The 27,522-nt window shown below is 35.4% G+C and overlaps 1 long non-coding RNA gene across 3 annotated transcripts in view; it reads left to right on the top strand.

Annotated features, from left to right (window-relative positions):
* The first annotated feature begins 5,892 nt into the window (after positions 1 to 5,892).
* LOC149808042 (uncharacterized) overlaps positions 5,893 to 27,522 on the top strand; it is a 39,307-nt gene continuing 17,677 nt past the window's right edge. The window contains exon 1 of one of the 3 annotated variants that reach the window (XR_016418445.1): positions 5,893 to 6,043. This is a non-coding gene — a long non-coding RNA (uncharacterized LOC149808042). Of the gene's footprint in view, positions 6,044 to 6,432; positions 7,371 to 9,430; positions 9,559 to 27,522 lie in introns of those variants that run through there. The other 2 variants (XR_016418427.1, XR_016418452.1) reach the window with 2 other exon arrangements.

Here is a 27,522-nt window from a genome sequence, read left to right as displayed (position 1 = left end):
ATACCGTGAGATTAACAACGAAACCAGTAATTTCCATACAAGCAGAAAAGTTACTATAAAAGCCTTATTGTTTCAAAATGGTTTAAAATCTAGTTTTATGTAATTTTAAATGTCGGATCTCATTTGTAGCCCATTTGTTTTTTTATTTTTTATTTTATTGAAATGCCACGTGACACAAACTTAGACTGAACCTTGTCGTACTATTCATATCCGCCACGGATGTATCTTTTAATGTCAATTTCTCCTTGACCGGTGAGTAATAATAGTAAGCCCAATCGATATCCCGATTCTAGAGTGAGCAAAGTAGACTGGTGAAGTGCTTCCTATATGTTCATAAATATTATGATCAATCCGTTACGAGGTTACAGTCAAACACAGTTTATGCTGTGTCCATCATAAATTGAAGTGACAAAGTTCAAAACATTTGGTCGAAGCAAGCACCAAAGTCGCAATGCAAATGATCTACACTCGTAGTATGTCACTTAAAAGACTTACAATTGTAAATGTTCGAATTATTTGACTCGGAGAGAGAGAGAGAGAGAGAGAGAGAGAGAGAGAGCACAAATTGACAAACGTATTGAGTACTTTTGCATGATGACAACCCCTTACTATGAATTCGGTCTTTAAATTGCAACATTGAGTCAAGTTAACTGGTGTGTCGTTTATTCAGTATTAAGTTCAATTCGTTGTAGTATAAGTAGAATACGCAAAGTACGTAAGGGTGTAGTGCTGATTCGCATGACTACCACTATGGAGGGGGATTGTGTGTGTGTGAGTGATTTAAATTTTTAACGTAGCTTTAACAATTTTTCAGTCATATCGCTAATATATCTACAGTGTGGTAGTTTAAAGTGATGCATAGATCCTAAGTTTCAAAATCATATATCAACTATATCTTTAAACTTGCATATCTGCACACTGTTAAATGTGTACTAGTTTGTATTTCATCCTGACTGTGTGATAATTGTTTCCCAGCTTTAGATACTGAGGTGGACCTCAGATTATGCCGACAAATATTTCGACGAAACCCTGGTTTGAACTGCAAATAACACCGACTGAGGTATAGAGCTCACTGATCTGCAAGTGTTAGTCTGTATCAGCGAGGGATGACCTTGTCATTCATTATTGATCGTCTATCTGTCTGTCTGTGTTGTAGTATCTGCAGCTTGAAACGTACGTATATTATCATGATTTAAATATGATGTGCCAAGGGTTTAATATAGTAGTTACTAACGGTAACTCTTTCAATATTTTCTCAGATTTCATTGCTTAACACTGTTGGACCTTGTAGTAATATGTAACTATGTATGCATAGTGTGTATGTGTATTTGTGTGCGTGTGTGTGTGTGTGCGCGCGCGCGCGCGTGTGTGTGTGTGTGTGTGTGTGTGTGTGATTTGGATTTTTAACGTACTTTAAAAAAAATCAGTCACATCTGCAGTTTATCAGTTTATAGTGATGTCTAGCACTGGGGCATCATGCCGCAGACATGTAGCATGATGTCACACCCATTAACATTATCCTGACACCAGGCCGACCAGTCCTAACACTAACCTCTTAATGCTGAGCGGCAAGCGAGGCAGCTATTAGTACCATTTTTGTAAGTCTTCGGTATGACTCGGCGAGGGATCGAACCCACAACCTCCTGCATCCGAGGCTGACGCTCTAACCACTAGGCCACCGGAGCGGTTATGGAGGGGGATTACGCCATAATTATACGCGTGTATTTCCCAATCTTCCTTGATGCATTATTGTAAATGGCTGCTTGCAAGTGCTACTTTTATAATTCTATCAATGTATATTGTATTTTCTTTATGCAAATTGGACGTGGCAGTTTGCAAGTGCTACTTTCCGTCTGCATTATTGTAAATGACTGCTTGCAAGTGCTAAATTCATTATTCTAGTCATGAATTTTTTATTTTTCATTGATCCAAGCTGTTAATGGTTGCTTGCAAGTTTTTCTATCTACTTTCCTTCTGCGTCATTGTATCTTGCGATTTGCCAACTACTGAATTGATTCTGTAGTTTGTCGTATGACAAACGCTGTCATTTATTACAAGTTTTGTATATTCTGTATATCAACTTTACAATTACATCATTCCAACTTCTGTTTTCATACAGATTTGGCCTTGCAACAATGTAAATACTAAGTTTTATCAGTATCGTCTTTGTTGTCCAACTCGTGTCGCCATCTGTTGTCATAATGGCATACTAGAGATTAAATTTCTAAAGTTTTACCTTTACCAGAAACAATGAATGTTCCCCACGGAGCTTTACGACATTCATTTTGTGTCGATAACTCTTTTAGTCCCTTTTTAAGGTGTACGTTCGCAACAAAGTTTTAATCGTTCTCTAAAACCATTTGCTTTCTCGAAGATCTAAGTGATTTATAGCACATTACGAAAACAAAAATGCATACAGTACAGCAAAGTGGTCCATCTTTTTCAACCCCAGTTTTGACGCACTTAAGTATTTACCTTCACCGTTTAAGAAATCTACTTCTTAGTGATATCGCTCATTACTTTGGAAACATTAGTTATTTTAGTATGGATCAGAAATGACAGTTGTATATTCCCTCGTACTCTTTCTTCTTAACGAGCTTTCATCAGACGAACCCATCCATCTTTTCCTGTGATACGAGGCAGAAGACAAGTATGTTTCTAACAAACTGTGAGCCGAAACCATGGCGTAGAATCAATGGGCCCCTCAGGAAAAGACGGTCATAAAGTTTACGCCCGGGTCATTGTCAGAGGTACAAATAGTTGATTTTGTTACGGTATATTACTAACAAAGATTTAATAGGAACTTGCCAAATACATCCTTACGTTTATCTTCCAACAAAGATTTAACATGAACGTGCCAAATACAATTCAAAATATATTCAAAAATTAAGATGTGCAGAGGTTGCAAGTTCATCTGAGAGATTCATTGTTCCACAAAATTTACGATTATGAAATAACAATTAAAATATTGCCCGCATACCTTTAATCCATACTAGCAAACGATAGACTCCCCGTCTTGCAAATAAAAAAATGGCAAGGATAAGAACATGAAGGTCAATATTATATAATACCATGAATTACTGTAGAAACTAACAAAAGGAAATTTTAATTTGGTAAAAAGTATAAACATCGCAAATCATCGTCCAGAATTCAATATTTTGTTTTCCTCTGGAAAGAAGCTGGTTGCACATATTAGTAGAACTCTGTTTGTTATAATAGAAAGGCTTGAAACTCTGGTACATATCCACGTGGAAGGTAATGAAGTCCCGACACTCTGGGACATATACACACGGAAGGCAATGAGGTCCCGGCACTCTGGGACATATACACATAGAAGGTAATGAGGTTCCGACACTCTGGGACATATCCACATAGAAGGTAATGAGGTTCCGACACTCTGGGACATATCCACATGGAAGGTAATGAGGTCCCGACACCCTGGGACATATCCACATGGAAGGTAATGAGGTTCCGACAATCTGGGACATATCCACATGGAAGGTAATGAGGTCCCGACACTCTGGGACATATTCACATGGAAGGTAATGAGGTCCCGACACTCTGGGACATATACACACGGAAGGTAATGTGTGAGTGTGATTAGGATTTTTGACGTAGCTTTAACGATTTTTCAGTCATATCGCTACGATGTCTGCAGTGTGGCAGTTTATAGTGATGTCTAGCACTGGGGCATCATGCCGCAGACATGAAGCATGATGTCCCATCTAGTCACATTATCCTGACACAAAGGCCAACCAGTCCTAACACTAACCTCTTAATTTATGAGCGTCTAGCTAGGCAGCTGTTAGTACCATTTTTGTAAGTTTTGGTATGACTCGGCCAGGGTTCGAACCCACGACCTCCCGCTTTCGAGGCGGACGCTCTAACCATTAGGCCACCGGAACGGGAAGGTAATGAGGTCCCGACATATTTGTCTAATGCGATTGTCCCTGGAATCTATATATCATCTCAGTACTTGTAAACAATGCAAGTTTTTGTCAGCCATGATCATCAAGACTATATTAAGTTAAACGCCATCTCATCAGAGAACAAAATTTCTTTCAAAGTGCTTTATATATTTACCATTGAAATTTCCAAGAAAGTTTCAGGAATGAAAGCCCACTAAAATGCAGAAGACACACTTCTGCTAGGGTAAGTTATTGAGTATTGAAAACTATTGGACCCGATGTCATGTGACTTAGGATGTCCGACCTTGCGAACTAGGTCCCGATATTTCTTAACACTTGGTCAATAACCTTTTATATTATGTACTTATAAACATACATACAGAGGCGTAGCTGGGGGGATGGGGCAGGGGGGTACATATGTCCCCGGGCGCCAAGGTACAGGGGCGCCAAAATGAGGCTTACAACGTTACATTATAATAAGTAAACAAGGGTAATATTCAAAAATGTGATTAAACGGGGAGGGGGCTGGGGCGCCAATTTTATAGTTCGTCCCCGGGCGCAAAATATCATAGCTACGCCTCTGCATACATATTAATCATTCTGTGATGTTATAAAACTAATATTATTGAAAAAAATATTTCAAAGTTTAATCGACTATTTTAGACGTCGTTCATTTAAGGAATGAAGCCTGAACACTATAGTAATACACGTTGTCTTACTGTTATGGAGACACGCGCGTACATGGGGTAATTATCTTTGGGCACTGAACAAAACTAAGTGTGTTAAAGAGGATAGAATGTTATGTAGCCAAAGAAAAATAATGAAATATACAACAACAACAACAACAACAAAAGAAGACGTAATACACGAAGGAAATTTGAAGATACCATTATGAAAAAACGAGCCAGAGAAATTAAATTTACAGTTATAGTTTTGATTTTCTCATTGTGGCGGGTAAATTTGAAAGTTTAGTGTGCGTCATGTCAGGGTCCATTGTGGTCCATCGGTTTGGATAATACCTGAAATAGGATATAGATATCACTTTGGAGTCGTTTGTTTTTTAATAAATACTTTGCGCAGAAAAAAACATTGAGATTCAGAGTGAATACAAGTGAAATATTTTACGTGAAAGAGAACTTCTTGTCTGATACATTGTATCAAAGTCAGTTTGACACGCACACGCTCGCTCTTTCATAGTAATAGCAGCAACTAGCGATCACTAGCATTCCATTTCAATATATATATATATATATATATATATATATATATATATATATATATATATATATATATATATATATATATATATATATATATATATATATATATATATATTCTTGCAATTTAACTCTTTGAATGTATTCAGCGTTTCTTTATTCCTTTTGTATTATAGATATTTTTTATTTCGATGAGAGAGCTAATGATTAATTATTTTACAGCTCTGGTGTCAAGTAGAAAGGGTGACAGTCTTTGTCGGTATCTGTTGGTCATCAGATTTATCATGTGGTGAGCGTTCCGTGGTTCGGACGCCAGTTTTATTTAGCTGTTGCCAGAAGTAGTTCATCGAATGCGGTCACGTTTTTACCATATAAGGAAACGGTGTTTATGATATAGAAATAGCACAATTCAAATAAACAAATAATTTCTACGATTTATTGAACAATTTTACACGTCGTTAATTCAGTGAACGAAACATGAAAACAACACAGCAATGCACGTAACTTTACTAGCAGCGCGCGTATATGGTTATCCTTATTCAACACTAAGTTAAAACGCATGTCATGTAGTCAAAGAAATATTACAAAATATTGCTAGTAAGAAAAATGAATGACAATTGAAGAAACAATTATGAAAAGATAAACCAGTAAAATTAAGTCTACGTTATCGTTGTGATTGCCTTAGTACTGTTATGATGATGACGAGTAAATTTGAAAGTTCAGTGTGCGTCATAATTGTTGCCAGGGTATTGTGGTCCATCGGTCTTGGATAATACTTCATAGACGGATGTAGATTTATTTTGGAGTCGCTTGTTATTCATTCAGTTCCGCGTACGGGATAAAACATTGCTGTTCAGAGTGGATACAAGTGCACTGTTTACGTGAAAGAGAACTTGTTGACTGATATATCGTGTTAAGGTCAGCCTGACTCTCCGTCTCTGTCTCTGTCTCTCTCTCTCTCTCTCTCTCTCTTGTACTAACAGCCACAGCTAGCGATTATTAGCCGTCCATTTTATTACTTTTATATCATATTTAATTTTTATTTTTCTCTTTGCAACTTAAATCTTTGGAAGTATTCCGAGTGTCTTTATTTAATTTCGATGAGAGATAAGAGCTAAATCTACTGATCCTTTAAAGGAAAGCTTTACGGTTTTTCTCGGCATATGGTGGCCATCAGATGTATGACGTGGTCAGTGTTACACGTTTCCGTCGCCATATTTAGCAGTTGCTAGAAGTAGTTCAAAGAAAGCCGGTACGTGTTTACCATATAAAAATGCGGTGAACATTTTTATTTTAAAAACAGTCAGTACCGATGGATATCGACCGGTAGCTAGAGCGTGAAACTAATGGGACTATTTATGAAGCATCATATAATGTCGCATATTGTTCAATGCCCTTATTTCTCACTGAGGTTAACAGTAAGCCAAAGTTATTTATCACATGTTTACGGAACCAGAGACAGCTCAGATAATACCTATACTGCTTATGCCATTGATTTAGGTCAAGATAATCTTGTGTATTCTAGACAGACTAAAGTGCGCATGGCTGATCGACTCACTGCATCTGTCTGACATATGTTATTTATGGGAACGACAAGAAACAATACCAAGAACTCGCAAAGTGTGTCAGATATTGTAATGGTACAAAACTGTGAAGAGATAATTTAGCAGTACATTCTGTCGTGGTCAGCGTGACACGTAAACATTAAGATTGGTGTATGAACTGGGCACGCAATAAATTGCTGATTGCGAGCGGTGGGATCTAATTATCTGGGGCATGGATTTAATTTTAATTAGACTCTGTTCACATCGGTCAGACACATGGAAGAGACCAACGTTAACGTAAGGTCAATAACGGAAAATGACGAGATTTGAGACAAAGCAGAAAGAATTTTATGAAAACTTGGGCCATTTGAAACAGCTGTCATAAAATGAATTTTTATCAAAATAGTTTTTAATAAATGCAGACAATGTATTATTCTGACCTCGATGGAAGTGATGAAAATTTTGGCGGTAAGAGAAACTAATCATGATTGGCTATGCTAAAGGAGGAGGTTTGGGTTCCAAGACGGAATTCAGGCTTTTAAGAAATTCCCGTCGCGAATTTAGTGAAAGTTTCTTAGGCAAGCAAGAATTAGTAAAAAGTAATTTTCTCGTTAAATTGACTAAGGGACGCGTGTCGGAAAGTGAGGGACACGAAAGGTTTCAACTTCATAGAAAGGTGCGAGCCTCAAATACATCACAAGGTTAGTCTCAGCTGCATACAAGATATGTTCATTGATGTAAGTTTGTAATTTTATTTGTTGAATGTATTCATTTTAAATCAATATATATAAAAATTCCTTGAGTTCCGAAGTAATTATTTCCATGCATTTTGTCTCAAATGTTATTTGACTTATGTATTATATGAAAGAGTTTGGGGTTTAGAGATTTTGTATGGAACATCAAGCATCTAGTGTCGTAATTTATCTCATTACTATGATACGCATTGTGCAAATTAATGTATTTGTCTTAAATGATTTGTATCACGTATGCTGACAATTGATTTTTCTATGTCTGGAAATATATGTCAGTGAATCGCTAATTAGCAATGTCACATAATTTGGACAAAGAGTGAAGTCCATTTATGCGTTGTGTAATTAAGTTGTGAATTCTTTTCAACTGAGATTAGAGGGTGTTAGCATTAGGAGCTTGTGTCGACAGGCATAGTTCAGCTGGTAATTGATAGCCACAGCGGGACAGTGATACCTATCTTAAAGGTCTATTTATGTAATGGTTGTTCTCAGGAATCCGAGGAGCAGCTAGAAAAGCCATTAAGTTATAGTAATAGATCCGTGAGTGTGTATTAGGTGGCGAACTGCCCATATTAACTTTGTTATGTTGAATTGTAATAAGGCAATATCTGATATAAAGAGTGAGAATATTATTTGATCCCAGGAGAAGAAACAAAAACTTGTCACGTATTTAGGCTGGGTATTGGCTCTATAATGCACCGTGGAACGATCACAGTCTACAACCAAGACGATTGGTGACCCGAAGAAGAAGAAGAAGAAGAAAAAGAAGAGAGAGAGAGAGAGAGAGAGAGAGAGAGAGAGAGAGAATTGAAATATGGCAACACCGACCTTTCACCAATAGAGATTAAGAAAGGACCGTAAGCACCAGGTGATGCTGACATGCCGGCAATTTGAGCTCAGTCAGTAATTCGATTATATGATACCGTTTGTTTTATCGGTATAGCAGAACGGCTAATTGAGTTTCGCATAAGTTTTGTAGCTCTATTTTTAAGAGAAAGTGAATCACTCTAATGTCATGTTCAAATGCATTTTTTTAAAATTATATATTGTTATATTATACATACGGTTTCTTGTGCTGTTCTATTCCATATCTCTGTTCCGATCTCTGTTATTCCATCCATTAATTTCATATTTTATTCTATTGTTTTCTCGATCCGGGCAGTAACACCGTGGTCGATCATTTTCCTAGATAGCGATAACCAGAGCACCATAGGGAGTGTGTGCGTGGGGGGTATCTCACACATCATCGTACCACATCGTGACAGATATGCAGCCCTATTTTATACAAAACCATGACTATTTCAACACTACGTCTAACAGAAGTAGTACAATTTACTTAATGCTGCTGGGAAAAATTTGACATTTATTGTTCTTATGTAAGGAGCAAATGTTAAAGGAGCACGTGTTTATTTTTCAGAGCTGTATAACAGAGATATTGTTAACTCTAGATTGCGTTTTAGTGACAATCAATATTCAGCTGTTGTTGGATTTTCATTGCATCAGAGTGCCAGAGGTGCAATCGTTAATATGAAATGAGTATGTGCTTATGTGGTTGATACTGCGGCTGCCAATCTTGCTCTGAAATGTTTTCGGGACTCTTTTCTGCATATTTTATGAATGGATCTAGGAATTTAAACTGCTATAGATTTCGATTCAAAGAGAATTCATTTTGAATCGCTGAAAAATCACGAGGCAAAATTTGTAATAGTAATTTAAGTCAAGCCTAGCAAAGGCGTATTTGCCCAGGATAAAAATTATAAAATCTTTGTATCATCTACTAATTACTATAGCTACATCTGAAAGGTCGAAAGACTTTATCTTGAAAGGCATAATGGTGGTAGCGGGACATCAAAAACATGCTCACCTACATGCAAGATCGCATAATTCCAACATTCACTTCAAAGCGAACAGGGAAAAATAAGATCAATTAAGTGACAATATTAGAAATGACATTGAAGGTCTGATTGCTGCAATTACAGTTAATACGATGATGATTTTGTATTTAATTTGACAGCATTACCTTGAATAAGGCATCGTGGTCGGTGTCATATCACTTGAACCTAAAGACGTTAAAGTTGGGCAGTTAGCACAGAAGCTGGCCAGTTGTCTAGGAATCAACATATTTAGCCTGATACTACTGGTAGGTTTATATCGGATCTTTTTTTATAGATCATAGCTATGGGTGTTGATATGATTGAACGCACCTTTCTTGAATTCGTAGGGCATTTACATAGTTGTCTAGCTGAAACCCCTTCCAGTTATTTGCTTATTTCACGTTTTCCATGATTTCCTGCCAGGAATTACTTGAGTAGAGAACATGAATTATAGAAAATTTAAAATGCTGATTTACACTTTCAAAATCTATCTTTGATAATAGTAATTAATATTCCCAAGTGAACATTTTTTCTACAGGTCAACTCTGAATTGTTTATATATCAGCTGCAGGTAAAGGTCTGTTGTAAAAAGTAAACCACATACCTTTTGAAGACAGCCATTGCGATGTACTATAATTTTTAGACATTAAAGAGCTTCCAGGTCGAAGGTCATAAAAATTTAAACCCGTTAAGAAGGAATATAAACCATCATATTCCATACTAACACTCGTTTTTTCATTTTATTTTCTGTAAAATGGTGCATATTTTGTTCACGTCTGTGCATTTGTTATTACTTTAATCACAACGAAAGTACAAGCCTGAAGTTACTGTATTTGTGATTTGTATTTACGACTTAATTTGATTTTATACTACCTATGTAATTTGGTTTCATACTAGCCATGGAATTTGATTTTATACTACCTATGTAAATTGGTTTTATGCTATCTATGTAATTTGGTTTCCATATGTAATTTGTTTTTATACTACCCATGTAATTTGGTTTTATACTAGCCATGGAATTTGATTTTATACTACCTATGTAAATTGGTTTTATGCTATCTATGTAATTTGGTTTCCATATGTAATTTGTTTTTATACTACCTATGTAATTTGGTTTTATACTAGCCATGGAATTTGATTTTATACTACCTACGTAATTTGATTTTATACTACCTATGTAATTTGGTTTTACACTACCTATATTATTTGGTGTACGTATGTAATTTACTTTTATACCACCCATGTAATTTGGTTTTATATTACCCATGTAACTTGGTTTTACACTACCTATGGTTTACCTATGTAATTAGCTTTTATACCACCCATGTAATTTGGTTTTGTATTTACCCATTTAATTTGGTTTTATATTATCCATTTAATTTGGTTTTACACTACGTATGTTATTTGGTTTACCTATGTAATTTGGTTTTATACCACCATGTAATTTGGTTTTATATTACCCATGTAATTTGGTTTTATATTACCCATGTAATTTGGTTTTACACTACCTATGTTATTTGGTTTTATATTACCCATGTAATTTTGCTTTTATACCACCCATGTAATTTGGTTTTTACAGAGTAAGATGTAAATTCATTAGAAAAGCAATTCTTATCAATGGTCCAGCGAAGGTTTCAGATTTTGAATCTGATTAAATCAGATATCTAAAGATCTGCGCTACTTGGAAGTCTGATGGGTATCATTCAGGGACCATGTTCTGACGACCTCGATAATATCTATAGTAAATGAATTTGTTAACCAGTTAGATAGTCCCTTTTAACACCTTTAATCTTTGTTATTCTTCGTTGTACTCTTGTTTTCAATGGCATTATATGTTGAATGACTCAGAATCTTTAAAATGTCAGTTTTATTTGGAGATGACAAATTTGTAAGAATATAGTACGCAATGGGTGTCTGTCAGATTTACATGTCCTTTATGCCAAGTGACATCATAGCTTAGTCAGAACAATAGATTACAAACAGAATGCCATTTGTATTCCTGCTCGGCTTCATGCATATCTCAAAAAAAAAAAAATTGTTGTCAAAATTATGGACGCTCTACTACAATTACATAAAATTCTGCAATCATAAAAACTAATTTTGTTTCAGAGAATTAATCTTACTGAGTAATACATCGAATGAAATTATCTTCTTTTTCTAATTGGTGTACTACAGTCTTGCTGAGTAATATGTTACCATAGTTTTAAATCGAAGCAAGTTTATTTTTTTTTTTTGTAATTGCTGTACTCTCATCAGGATTCATGGAGAATGAAATCTCAAATGTTCGCATTGGAACTTCCCATGCAATGTTGTCATTTCTTATTCTGTAAATTTTGTAGCACGTTGCCTTTTTGTAACACGTAAGGCAACAGATAATTTTTTTTTTTTGGCATCTAATTGAACATGGAAAAAATGACCATTTTTGTAGAGGGTAAGGATGTTACTTATTATTCCATCGGCTTGCAAAGTTGGTCATCACTTCAATGGTGAAGGAACAATTTGACTTTCGTCTAATGCAAACAGCAGCATGACTTTTGCTGTCGCGTTATTGACTTGGTAATATTTGACTTGCAGTGATAACATATCTTGCTTAGACAATCTGCGCTACAGTTATAAGTTAAGCTTCTGCGCAAATGATTAATTGAACAACATCCATAGGACGTGTGAAAACAAGACATGAATTGTTGAACATCGTGCAAAGGAAATGTGAAAATGAGGCATAATTACAATGTTTCAAATACACCCCCCCCCATATATTCTACTCCATTAATTATAAGAATCACTTGGCAAAAATTATGTTGTCGGCAAAAGTTGCTAGTATCTACCAGACAACGTTTCATTATTTTTCATTTAATCTAGACATCAGCTAAATAGAAGCAAGATTTTCACAGATTAGAGACGTTATTTTGTATCTACTACATCTAATATAGCACAGACAAATTCATCGCACGAACCGTATTATGTCAACAATCATAGCCTATCATAAAAGATTGAAATATTGTTATGGATTCGTTTCTATTAAATAAACGACATTGGGTTATCTACTGACTAGACACTGATATAGACTTTAACAAGGTCATATCCCAGACCAAACATAGAAGAATGTTTTCAACGGTGAACTAACTGTAAAATGTCGCAAATGCTATTTCACTAACAGAAAATACAAAGTCTAAATTCATTGTGCACCGATTTTGGATTCATTGTAAACTATTTTATCATCGTCTACCTTCCGGCTATTTTCTTCATTTATCCGTGAATTTGCTGTTTTTCGTTGCTTCATTCTTTATTCCTTATTACAGTGTCTCTTATACGGAGTCATCATAGTAATAATTATATGCTAAACACCCACCCATCTTATGTTGTCAAATTAATACTTTACGAGGAAACGACACTCAATCTCTGTGGAAATTAGTAATTAGTTGATCGTGCAGCCACAGTCAAACAGTCTAATGGTATTCCAAAGCACACAACACTTTCTGAAATTATCATAAAATTAAATACTTCCACATACTGACGATTGAAGTAGGAAAGTATAACAATCCATGAAAAATCATATGTAAATATATATAAATCCTTACTTTGTACCGATCTGTATATCCTGGAGATAGAGAGAGAGAGAGAGAGAGAGAGAGAGATGTATATCAATCATTCAAAAATTCATTGCCTGATGCTAGAACAGGGAATGACATAAAACCAGTAACCAGTGAAATCCGATAAATCAATTTTTTGATGAAAATTTGTATCGGATTCGTAATACTATATTATCCCTTCATTTCGCTTCAAATCGACTCGAGAAATTGATTGGTTGCAATAGTCAAATTTGAAGCGCGATGCTAAACATTGTTCCGCCAGAAATTAATAAACATACAGAAACTTATAGCTCAAGAGTCGATGATGACGATGAAGGTCTGCATATTGAAACTTCTTTTAGCAATTGTTTCATTTTATGTTCTTCAACACATTATTGGTTGACATTTGAAATCTACTCAAACAATCTCGCTAGATATGGGACAGAAATTCCATATATTACACACTCCAAATTTGACCTCTGTATTTGTCTACAAATTAATTCAGATATACAGTTACCTGGAGGAATAAGTTATGAAGTGTGTATCTTAGTTGGGGTATGTATTGGCAACATCAATGAGGACTGCTTGGGTGCAGTCGATTCCAAAGCTAGGTATTGTAATCAAGGTGTATCGAATTTGTGTACTTTATTATCTTTTTGTACATTGGAAATGATTGACAGGTCCTGTTAGTAAATTTTATTTAGGAATCAGACATTCATTAAAGTGCATGTGAGTTTGGAACTTAATAATCTTGAGTCCATATCAGTCTTACACACTTCTCCTACTTTTTATTTATCAGTGTAATCCCAATAAATGAAGGCTGGAATTTCACCTACTATGTGATGCTGATGGCTTTGTTCCCGTCAAATACAGTAAGATGCTGACGGCTTTGTTCACGTCAGATACAGTAAAATGCTGACGGCTTTGTTCCCGTCAGATACAGTTAGATGTTGATGGCTTTGTTTCCGTCAAATACAGTAAGATGTTGATGGCTTTTTCCCCGTCAAATACAGTAAGATGCTGACGGCTTTGTTCCCGTCAAATACAGTGAGATGTTGATGGCTTTGTTCCCGTCAAATACAGTAAGATGCTGATGGCTTTGTTCCCGTCAAATACAGTAAGATGTTGATGGCTTTGTTTCCGTCAAATACAGTAAGATATTGATGGCTTTGTTCCCGTTATCTGGTCAAATACAGTAAGATGTTGATTGCTTTGTTCCCGTCAAATACAGTAAGATGTTGATTGCTTTGTTCCCGTTATCTGGTCAAATACAGTATGATGTTGATGGTTTTGTTCCCGTCAAATACAGTAAGATGTTGAAGGCTTTGTTCCCGTTATCTGGTCAAATACAGTAAGATGTTGATTGCTTTGTTCCCGTCAAATACAGTAAGATGTTGATGGCTTTGTTTCCGTCAAATACAGTAAGATGTTGATGGCTTTGTTCCCGTCAAATACAGTAGGATGTTGATGGCTTTGTTCCCGTCAAATACAGTAAGATGTTGATGGCTTTGTTCCCGTTATCTGGTCAAATACAGTAAGATGTTGATGGTTTTGTTCCCGTCAAATACAGTAAGATGTTGATGGCTTTGTTCCCGTTATCTGGTCAAATACAGTAAGACGTTGATGGCTTTGTTCCCGTCAAATACAGTAAGATGTTGATTGCTTTGTTTCCGTTATTTGGTCAAATACGGTAAGATGTTGGTGGTTTTGTTCCGTCAAATGCAGTAAGATGTTGATGGCTTTGTTCCCGTTATCTGGTCAAATACAGTAAGATGTTGATTGCTTTGTTCCCGGCAAATACAGTAAGATGTTGATGGCTTTGTTCCCGTCAAATACAGTAAGATGTTGATGGCTTTGTTCCCGTTATCTGGTCAAATACAGTAAGATGTTGATGGTTTTGTTCCCGTCAAATACAGTAAGATGTTGATGGCTTTGTTCCCGTTATCTGGTCAAATACAGTAAGATGCTGATTGCTTTGTTCCCGTCAAATACAGTAAGATGTTGACGGCTTTGTTCCCGTCAAATACAGTAAGATGTTGATGGCTTTGTTTCCGTCAAATACAGTAAGATGTTGACTGCTTTGTTCCCGTCAAATACAGTAAGATGTTGATGGCTTTGTTTCCGTCAAATACAGTAAGATGCTGATTGCTTTGTTCCCGTTATCTGGTCAAATACAGTAAGATGTTGATGGCTTTGTTCCTGTCAAATGCAGTAAGATGTTGACGGCTTTGTTCCCGTCAAATACAGTAAGATGTTGATGGCTTTGTTTCCGTCAAATACAGTAAGATGTTGATGGCTTTGTTCCCGTTATCTGGTCAAATACAGTAAGACGTTGATGGCTTTGTTCCCGTCAAATACAGTAAGATGTTGATGGCTTTGTTCCCGTTATTTGGTCAAATACGGTAAGATGTTGGTGGTTTTGTTCCCGTCAAATACAGTAAGATGTTGATGGCTTTGTTCCCGTTATCTGGTCAAATACAGTAAGATGTTGATTGCTTTGTTCCCGTCAAATACAGTAAGAAGTTGATGGCTTTGTTTCCGTCAAATACAGTAAGATCTTGATGGCTTTGTTCCCGTTATCAGGTCAAATACAGTAAGATGTTGACTGCTTTGTTCCCGTCAAATACAGTAAGATGTTGACTGCTTTGTTCCCGTCAAATACAGTAAGATGTTGATTGCTTTGTTTCCGTGAAATACAGTAAGATGCTGATGGCTTTGTTTCCGTCAAATACAGTAAGATGTTGATGGCTTTGTTCCCGTTATCTGGTCAAATACAGTAAGATGTTGACTGCTTTGTTCCCGTCAAATACAGTAAGATGTTGATGGCTTTGTTTCCGTCAAATACAGTAAGATCTTGATGGCTTTGTTCCCGTTATTTGGTCAAATACAGTAAGATGTTGATGGTTTTGTTCCCGTCAAATACAGTAAGATGTTGAAGGCTTTGTTCCCGTTATCTGGTCAAATACAGTAAGATGTTGATGGCTTTGTTCCCGTCAAATACAGTAAGATGTTGATGGCTTTGTTCCCGTCAAATACAGTAGGATGTTGATGGCTTTGTTCCCGTCAAATACAGTAAGATGTTGATTGCTTTGTTCCCGTCAAATACAGTAAGATGTTGATGGCTTTGTTCCCGTCAAATACAGTAGGATGTTGATGGCTTTGTTCCCGTCAAATACAGTAAGATGTTGATTGCTTTGTTCCCGTTATCTGGTCAAATACAGTAAGATGTTGATGGCTTTGTTCCCGTTATCTGGTCAAATACAGTAAGACGTTGATGGCTTTGTTCCCGTCAAATACAGTGAGATGTTGATGGCTTTGTTCCCGTTCTCTGGTCAAATACAGTAAGATGTTGATGGCTTTGTTCCCGTCAAATACAGTAAGATGTTGATGGCTTTGTTCCCGTCAAATACAGTAAGATGTTGATTGCTTTGTTCCCGTCAAATACAGTAAGATATTGATGGCTTTGTTCCCGTTATCTGGTCAAATACAGTAAGATGTTGATGGCTTTGTTCCCGTCAAATACAGTAAGATGTTGATGGCTTTGTTCCCGTTATCTGGTCAAATACAGTAAGATGTTGATTGCTTTGTTCCCGTCAAATACAGTAAGACTTTGATGGCTTTGCTCCCGTCAAATACAGTAAGATGTTGATTGCTTTGTTCCCGTTATCTGGTCAAATACGGTAAGATGTTGATGGCTTTGTTCCCGTTATCTGGTCAAATACAGTAAGATGTTGATTGCTGTGTTCCCGTCAAATACAGTAAGATGTTGATTGCTTTGTTCCCGTTATCTGGTCAAATACAGTAAGATGTTGATTGCTGTGTTCCCGTCAAATACAGTAAGATGTTGATGGCTTTGTTCCTGTCAAATACAGTAAGATGTTGATTGCTGTGTTCCCGTCAAATACAGTAAGATGTTGATGGCTTTGTTCCTGTCAAATACAGTAAGATGTTGACGGCTTTGTTCCCGTCAAATACAGTAAGATGTTGATGGCTTTGTTCCCGTCAAATACAGTAAGATGTTGATGGGTTTGTTCCCGTCAAATACAGTAAGATGTTGATTGCTTTGTTTCCGTCAAATACAGTAAGATGCTGATTGCTTTGTTCCCGTTATCTGGTCAAATACAGTAAGATGTTGATGGTTTTGTTCCTGTCAAATACAGTAAGATGTTGATGGCTTTGTTCCCGTCAAATACAGTAAGATGTTCATGGCTTTGTCCCCGTTATCTGGTCAAATACAGTAAGATGTTCATGCAAGTTCAAGCATCGTAGGCAGTGACAGTGCGCTATGCACTCCGCGTTAGAGCATATTGGATGAAGTGATTGATTAGTACTTGTGCTTTTATAATCACAACAGATCAGTCCCTGCGGAAAGGTTTAGCGACGTGTTAACGGTATATTTTGTTGTTAGGTAAGTTACCAGAAAATGATGCTATTAAAGTACATTGCAACATTGGTGCAAAATAAAGGGAAAACCACTTGCCTTGTTTTCTCTTTTTCATTTGTATAGAGTTATCTATACACGTAGGTTCTGGTCATTTGATAAATGGTTCTCTAACTAATCTAATTAAGCTGGTTAGGTGAAATTTAGAGGAGAGAAAACGTGGCTCTCAGCGGGAAGGTGAGGAACAAGGGATGAAACATTTACAATACCTATAGTAACTTGTATATCAAACATGGTACTGCTGAAGTAACTTACTCATCAGTTTTGACTGTATCAAGATGGCATCATTGTAATATGTGGCCCAGACTTCTAAAATAAGTGACTAATGGTCCATATACCGCAATCCATCTGCAGAAGTCATAATCGGACGAGTTTCTTTTCAAACTTCGATAACAAGATAAAAATAAGATAGATAACAACATAGTAAAGAACTGCTGAAATGACAATTTTATAAAGATCAAAATGTAATTATGTCTTCGTTTTTAAAAGTATTTATTTCACTAAATGTATATTATGGACTATCCATTATGCCTTCGATGGACGTAGGGTGATTTTATCTTGTCAGTAAGGTAAGACCAAAGGACGTGGCCATGGTAGAGGTCCACGCGAACGGAAGCAGCTACTGTAGTGTTTGTTTTTCAATTTGAGCGAAAAAGACAACTTTTTAAACTGTTTATCATTAGACGATTTTCACATTGAAATCAAATGAAATTTCCCTTTGCTACAGGGAATCGAAGCTATTTTAGAAATGTAAATTTTGATTGTAAAGATCGAAATTTTCAAGTTATAATCATCATGTTATACGTGACAATGAACTTACTGTTATTATTATAATGTTTCAAATTTTTAGCAAAAAGGAAATTAAAGACAAACATAAAATATTCCAAAATTATGTTACGAGATTTAAACAGATATGAATATGAAAAGTTATTTCAAACATAAAAGTTCACAAAACTACAAAAGACTTAATCTTTTTGGAAGAATGTGCCTCGTTTTAGTGACATAGTAGGTAATAGAATAATAGACTTCCTCTTAGCGACATAGTAGGCAACAGAAAAATGGACTTCTTTTAGTGACATAATAGGCAATATAAGAAAGGGCTTTCTTTTAGCGACATAGTAGGCATCAGAAAATTGAACTAGCTTTTAGCGACATGATAGACAATAGAAGAATGGTCTTCCTTTTGGAGACATAGTAGGCAATAGAAGAATGGACTTTCAGCGAAATAGTAGGCCATAAACGAATGTACTTATATTTTTGTGACAAATTTAGCAATAAAAGAATCGATTTATTTCTGATGTCATACCTGACAATAGAACAATAATAATAACACTAATAATAATAACATTAAATAAACTTTATTTAACGAAGAAAACACATCTGGTTATGAAGGACCCATATGCCACGTGGTTCTCATATTTTGTAACCGATTATGTTATTAAAAAACATTTTACAAAAACATACTTACAAACACTCAAGTATTCTTGCACACGTACTCACACATATTTAAATGAATTAATATGCGTAAATATACTGATCAGCTGATACATATATGAACAATATTGTATACACAGGTATATACATTTCAATAATATACTATACACAGGTATACACATTTCATTCAACAATGTACTATGCACAGGTATACGCATTTCAACAATATAATATACACAGGTATACACATTTCAACAATATACTATACACAGGTATACGCATTTCAACAATAGACTGTACACAGGTATACACATTTCAACAATATACTATAGACAGGTATACACATTTTAACAATATCCTATACACAGGTATACACATTTCAATAATATATTATACACAGGTGTACACATTTCAATAATATACTACACACAAGTATACACATTTCAACGTTATTCTACACACAAGTATACACATTTCAACAATATACTATACACAGGTATACACATTTCAATAACATACTATACACAGGTATACACATTTCAATAATATACTACACACAAGTATACACATTTCAACGTTATACTACACACAAGTATACACATTTCAACAATATACTATACACAGGTATACACATTTCAATAACATACTATACACAGGTATACACATTTCAATAATATACTACACACAAGTATACACATTTCAACAATATACTATACACAGTTATACATATTTCAACATATCCGAAGTCGTATATGCTTACATCGAATACAACTTGCTCATATTATTTCTGGACACAGTGATAACTTTCTCTATTCGAAGGCTTTAATATGTAATTCCAGCTTGTCAAGAACGAATTTCTTTAATGATGTTTTAAATGAAGAGGGAATTTTATGAATATTATACGACGCAGAACAAAACATACACCCCAACCCACACTACAACTTAGTAATGTTACTCTAGTACCTTATTTGCCCATGTATAACATCCAACCAACTGCGTACGGCATCGACCCATACCCTACATGGCATAACATTCCGGTGGATCAACGTTTACGCTCTTCGTTGGAAAATCATAAATAAAACAAAATAAGTGTCCATGATCTGTGTTTACAATGTTCGTAGTTAAGCGGGCGTTATAAACAATTAAACAATAAACAATTAAATATTGTAACCTGTTGCAGAAAATAAAATATAGCCTTCAAGCCAATAACGGAAATAACATATTAACATTTAGATAGACCAACTGGGTATTGTCAAGTCAACAACTCACATGCAAAGGCACAATTGGATGACAGAGCTTGATAATGATAAAGTACATCTAATTTATTGTGTAATTGCATTCGATATATCATCCATGTCTGGACCTGTACTTGTTCAAAGAGACTTACGAAATCTGTACACGTGGAATTAATACTTTATTACTCAATTATTATTATTAGCCCTTATTTAGACTGAAATTAAACTTTAATATATAAAAAAATCGCATGCAGTTTTTCTTAATTAGAAATGGAGTCATCAGTAGGAGTTGGTCTCTGAAGTCTTGTACGGCTAGGGGTAAAATGACCAGTACTTAGCGTTGACAGGAATTCGTTTGGTCAAAAACATAATTTTGCTTCGTATCATAGTTTGTCATTGTTTGACTACAACGCCTGATTTTCAGAAATGTTTGAAAATCCTGTTAGGACTCCAAACATGGGACTCTGTTACCAAATTCCTATGACGAATCCTGCTAGCCATGTGAAACAAGAACACATATTGATTTGTCAAGGCATGCTCCAAATAACAAAAGGACAGAACTTTCCTTTTTAGTAAACTGCTCATCACAGAAAGAAAGAAAGACATTTAACCTCATATTCAAGTAGATTCAACAGAAATTCCCCTGTTGCCTTCTTTATTTTTCAGCTTTTTCAGTTTTGGTTCCTGGAGTCACATGGATTTACAAATCGATGCTGTTTTTTGTTTATTCGGACCTCGTGGCATTCTCAACGAGACTAGTAACTTGCATGTAACTAGATAAAAATACAAGCCATATTAATTCAAAACTATTCTTAAAAACCTAAAATGTTTTTCAAATCTCTAAGTTTTAAATGTCTGATCTCATTTGTAGCTCATTTGTTGGAACTTTTTTTTTTTACTGCTATGCGACCCCGAGTAAGACTGAACCTTGTGGCGGTCTCTATTTATATTCGCCACGGATGTATCTTTCAGTGTAAATTTCTCCTTGACTGGTAAGTAATATTGGGAATCGTAGTCGATATCCCGAAGCTAGGGTCAAAATCATTTTCACACCGTGTCTGTCATGCATGGAAGTGACAAAGTTGAATACATCTGCACGTAGCAAGCACATGAAGTTGAACTGCAACGGTATCTATCATAGATCATTTAAAGTGCTTACATTTGTAAATAATGAACACTCATTTTTCCAAATTCACTGGATTCTAGGAACAGAGAGAGAGAGAGAGAGAGAGAGAGAGAGAGAGCACCAACTGACCAATGTATTGACTCTACTTTTGCAGGATGATAATTATAACAGTGATTGTAGGTCTTTCAGTTGCATTATTGAGTCAAAGTTAACCGGTGGGAAGTTTATCGAAAAGGAAGTTCAGTCACTGTATTTTAATTAGATTCCGCAAATGATGTAAGGGTGTATAGCTGATTCGAGTGACTAAAAAAAGCTTATATAGAATCCGTTATCGGGTCACAATTATTACTTCCGGTTAAGTACCCACGAATGTAGTCCAAGTCTATTTTCAGAGCAGTTTTACTCTCTCCTTTTGGTGCTGATACAAGAGTTGGGTTTAGGCCTGATTGACTGGTTATTCTTTAGACTTAAAGCACTATGATGTGGTCGTCTCTGTGTATTTCGGCGCCCCCGTCTTCGAATAACTTTCAATGAAATACAAACTTTTTCTAAATAAGAAGTTCATAATGAATCATCAAAAACAAATGGTACGCTGCAAATAATTCATCTTAACTTATCAACCTGTAATATCTTGCAAGTAAAAAATGGAGTGTTACCCACATATAGATCAATATTATATAATCCTATGAATTACTCTTAAAATGAACAAAAGGAAATTTTAATTTGGTAAATATTATAAATTTCACAAATCATCGTGCAGAATTTAAAAATTTTTACCTTGAAAGAAAGTGGTTTCATAGATTAGCAAATTTATTTTGTTGTGGTAGAAAGGCTTGAAACTTGGAACATATCCAGATGGAAGGTAATAAGTCATTACATCCTAAAGCGATTGAGCCTGCAGTCGATATATCGTCAAAGCGCTCTTAAACAATTCAAGAATTTTTAGGTCAGTAGCAACAAGGGTCCCTAGTCAGCAGAGAACGAAATTGTTCTCAATGTCCTGGTTATATTTACCACCGAAATACGAAGAAAGTATCCGAAATGTCCTGGTTATATTTACCATCGAAATAAGAAGAAAGTATCCGAAATGTCCTGGTTATATTTACCATCGAAATAAGAAGAAAGTATCCGAAATGTCCTGGTTATATTTACCATCGAAATAAGAAGAAAGTATCCGAAATGTCCATGTTATATTTACCATCGAAATAAGAAGAAAGTATCCGAAATATCCTGGTTATATTTACCATCGAAATCCAAATCCGAAATGGAGCTTACTAAGGTTGTTCTCTACAGTTCCGCATTTAGCGCAGGGTTACAATTGTAAAGAAGAAGAATTATCAGGTTTTCCTCGCTGGTTAAACTCTCGATTTAAAAAAGATCTTGTATATCTTAGGTATTGTTTAAAGAACGTTTAGTTCCCTTTATTCTGGCGTATGATTGATGGGTGTAATTTGGGTTATAGGGTGTACAGCTTGGCCTTGACCTTACTTAAGGTAAAAATGTACTAATTCTACATTGTCATTTTCACTCCATGGACTTCATAGGTAAATTGTCCAAAAATGAGCCGATAACTTTTTAAAAACATTTTATGTATTCTCTAATTCATTCATTGCACTTCCAGAACCTCTTATGGTCTAGTCTTGCAAAATTTCTTTTCCTTATTTCATTAACTGCTAAAGAGAGTGTATTTTATACTAATTCTGACTGATTTTGTAGCACAAAGAACTGTCATTTTAATTAGCTGTGTGCTTAGATCGTGTACAATATCTACCAGTACAATATCCAAATGAATTTCAGTCACAGTAAATGAAAGTAACATGGAGGTATGCAAACATTCTCTCCAGTGTTCATGTTGCAAATGCAAACAACGTCTCCTTACACCTGCCACTCTCTCAGAAGATCATATTATCTGTAAAACGCCCACTAAATTGAATAAGACAAACAGTTCAGTTAGCATAGTTACTAACTAAATATTTAAGACTATTGAACCCGAGGTCATGTGGAGTAGGATACACGACCTAAACACTGCGCAGTAATACGCGTTAATTTACGGCTGTGGAGGCATGCGCGTACATGGGATGATTCTCACTGAACACTAAACGAAACAAAGTTTGCTAAAGAGGATGAAGTGTCATGTAGTCACATAAACATTACGAAATATTAATGATAAGAAAAATGACGAAATATATAAATGAAATTGAAGAAAACATTATGAAAAGATGAACCAGGAAAATTAAGTCTATATTATCGTTGTGATTGCCTCAATTCTGCTGTAATGATGGCGATTAAATTTGAAAGTTCAGTGTGCTTCATGATGTAAACAGGGTACTGTGGTCCATCGGTCTTGCATATTATTATATGCTCATTTTTTCTCTGTTAACTTTTCATTGTCAGAATCGTTCAGTATTTTACGATACTGAACTCGCGCGCAACTTCATATTGCGCTCATAAAGGAACTACTTTCTATTGTAAACATACGATGGGCGCAGATGGCCAGCACATTTTGTAAACAAATTATGTACACTCACATAGGTGATTTACGTTTTGGTAGATTACGTTTGTTTCTGAATGAACTAAAGCAGATGTTTCGTGGACTGTCACATTTCAGCTGCCTTGTTCATTCCGCGTTAACTCTTTTGATACAGTGTTTCGGATTTAGGCGGGAGATGCCAGATTTCATAAAATTGCTGGGTACCTACAATAACATGCAAGTGACAAGGCATAAACTGCTTTTGTTTATATAATTAAGTCTTAGGTAGAATAAGAAAAATGAGCATATCATAAAAAGGTTACTGCATTCGTATGGGAAAATATGAACTCGTTTTGTCGGATGGATATAATGCACTCCCAAGGTCGTGCAGTATTCCATCCGAAAAACTCATTCATATTTCCATACAAATGCAGTAACCTATAAATACATTACAGAAGAATGTAGATTTATTTTGGTGTCGCTGCTGATTTATTCAGTTCCGAGTACAGGATAAAACAATGCTGCTCAGAGTGGATACAAGTGTAGTGTTTACGTGAAAGAGAACTTGTTGACTGATATATTGAATCATGGTCAGCTTGACTCTCTCTGTCGGTCTGTCCCTCTATCTGTCGTTCTAATAGCAGAAGCTAGCGATAAGTATGCGTCCATTTTCAATATCTTTTATACATTATCAGTTTTTGAAAAGTTCTTCTTGCAGTTTGAATGTTTGGATGTATCCAGATTATCCTTGGATGTATCCAGATTATCCTTTATCCAGATTATCATTGGATGTATCCAGATGATCATTGGATGTATCCAGATGATCATTGTATGTATCCAGATTATCACTGGATGTATCCAGATTATCATTGGACGTATCCAGATTATCATTATTTAATTTAGATGAGAGATGATAGCTAGATCTACTGATCCTCTATCAATGATGTCAGGTAGAAAGGGGGTGACAGTCCTTGTCGGCATCTGGTGGCAATCACCTTTATCATATGATCAGCGTTCCCCGTTTTCGTCGCCATTTTTTAGCTGTTGCCAGAAGTAGTTCATCGAATATAAGGAAGCGGTGCATACTTTTACTTAACTGCCGATGGATATTGGCCGGTAGCAATGACATGAAACTAATGGGACTATTTATGAAGTATCAAATAATGTCGCATACATTCGTAATGCCCTACTTAGCATTGAGGTTAATAATAGGACAAAGTTCTTTATCTGATGCTTACGGAAGCAGAGTAAACTCGGACAATTTACGTCATGCTTCTGTCATCAATTTAGGTCAAGACAATCTTGTGCGTTCTAGACATACTAAAGTGCGCATGGCTGATCGACTCTTTGCATCCATCTAACATATATTATTCATGGAAACGATGCTGTGGCTGCATATTTCGCTCTGAAATGACATGGGGACTCTTTCTGGATATTTATGAATAGATCTAGGAATGCAGACTGTTATAGATTTGGATTAAAAAAGATTATTTTCTTCTTCTGAAACGCTCAAATATCATATGGCAAAATTTGCCTCTAATTTGTAGGAAACTGGTAACATTCCCATACTAGAATCCTACAGTACTTAATTTGGTTGTATGCTACCCATGTGATTTGGTTTTATACTACCCATGTCATCTGGTTTGATACTACCGTGTAATTTGGTTTGATTCACCCATGTAATATGGTTTTATACTATCCATGTAATATAGTTTTACACTACCAAAGTAATATGGTTTTATACTACCCATGTCATTTGGTGTTATACTACCCCTGTCATTTGTTTTTATACTACCCATGGAATATGGTTTTATACTACCCATGTAATATGGTTTTATACTATCCATGTAATATAGTTTTATACTACCACATTAATATGGTTTTATACTACCACTGTAATATGGTTTTATACTATCCATGTAATATAGTTTTATACTACCCATGTAATATGGTTTTATACTACCCATGTAATATGGTTTTATACTACCCATGTGATTTGGTTTTATACTACCTATGTAATATGGTTTTATACTGCCCATGTAATATGGTTTTATACCACCCATGTGATTTGGTGTTATACTACCCCTGTCATTTGTTTTTATACTACCCATGTAATATAGTTTTATACTATCCATGTAATATAGTTTTATACTACCACAGTAATATGGTTTTATACTACCACAGTAATATGGTTTTATACTATCCATGTAATATGGTTTTATACTACCCATGTAGTATGGTTTTATACTACCCATGTGATTTGGTTTTATACTACCCATGTAATATGGTTTTATACTACCACGTAATTTGGTTTTCTAAGCAAGCTGTAAATCCAATAGGAAGGCAACTCCTAGCAATCGTTCAGCGAAGTTTTCAAATTTTGGATCTGATTAAACCAGATATCTATAGGTCTGCTTACTTGGGGGTCTGATGGATATCATTCAGGGGTCATGTTCTGACGATCTCGATAACATCTAATGTAAGATAATTTGTCAACCAATCAGACAGCTCTCTTTTAATCGCTTTAAACTTTGTGATTACGTATACTCGTACATTTGTTTTCAATGGCAATATATATCGAAAGACTTGACGAACTTTTAGAATCCTGAGAACAGCAGCTTTATTTGGGAAATAACAAGGTCTTATTAATGTAATATCCGATGGGTATCTGTCAGATCTACATGTTCGTTATGCCAGGGGACATATTTCAATCAGAACAGTGGATTACAAACAAAATGCCATATGTATTCCTGCGCGGCTTCATGCATATCTCACAAAAAATTTGTTGTCAAAATGATGGACGCTCTGCTACAAATTATATAATTCCTGCAATCATAAAAACTGTAATTCTGTTTAAGAGAATGAATCTTATTGAGTAAATACATCGATCGACATTATCTTCTTTTTTAATTGCTGTACTGCCGTCGAGATTGGCGAAGGATGAAATCTCAAGTGTTCACATTGGGACTTCTCATGCAATGTTGTCATTTATTATTCTATATATTTTGTAGCGTATAAAACAAGATTTTTTATGTGTAACTTACATCTGATTGAACAGGAAAAAACGACCATTCTTTATAGAGGGGAAGGATGTTACTTCTTATTCCAATGTCTTGCAGAATTGATCGTCAATTCCTTGGTAAAGGTACATTTTGACTTTGACCCAGTATAATCAGCAGGTTAAATTAATCTTGGCGCGGTACTGAGTTGGTAATGTTTGCCTTGCAGTGATAACATATCTTTCTTAGATAACATGCACTGCAATTAGGAGTTCAAAAAAAAATCTGCGCTAATTAATTATTGAACACGTTGCAAAGGAAATGTGAAAAGGAGTCATTATTTATTGAACATCATGGAAAGGAAATGTGAAAATGATGTATGATTTATTGAACACCTTGCAAAGGAAATGTGAAAAGGATGCATGATTTATTAAACATCACGGAAAGGAAATGTGAAAATGAGGCACGAAAAAACCTCATTGATATATGTACATAATGTATGTAAAAGGTTTTAATGGCACGTCAGCACAATCATTTTAAACAGTGCCGATTAAAATAACAGCTCTAAAAATATAAAGGGAAAGTTACAAAACAACTGAGAAAAATAATACGTCAAAAATAATTATGACATGTAATAGTTGTTAACTGTATAATTTTTCACAAATTTATTTCGAATGGAAATGTATCTATTTTTTTTTTACAAAGGTATGTTGCCTCTTCCTTTCTGAACAACAATAATCTCATTAGCGTTTTTATTCTCATCTTACTTGATTTTCCGTTATCCATACAAACCGTTTATTTGAACAACTACTTCACATTAACGTTTTCTTTCTTTCTCAGTCTTACTTGATTACTAGATATCCATACAACCCGTGCTTTGAACAACGACAACTCCTTAGCGTTTTTATTATTGATTACTAGATAGCCATACAACCCGTGCTTTGAACAACGACATC

The sequence above is a fragment of the Sinohyriopsis cumingii genome, chromosome 1 (genome assembly GCF_028554795.1).
Source record: "Sinohyriopsis cumingii isolate HCF-2022 chromosome 1, ASM2855479v2, whole genome shotgun sequence".
NCBI lineage: Eukaryota > Metazoa > Mollusca > Bivalvia > Unionida > Unionidae > Sinohyriopsis > Sinohyriopsis cumingii.
Note: the sequence above shows the minus strand (reverse complement) of the source record. Positions and strands in the feature narration are given on the sequence as shown.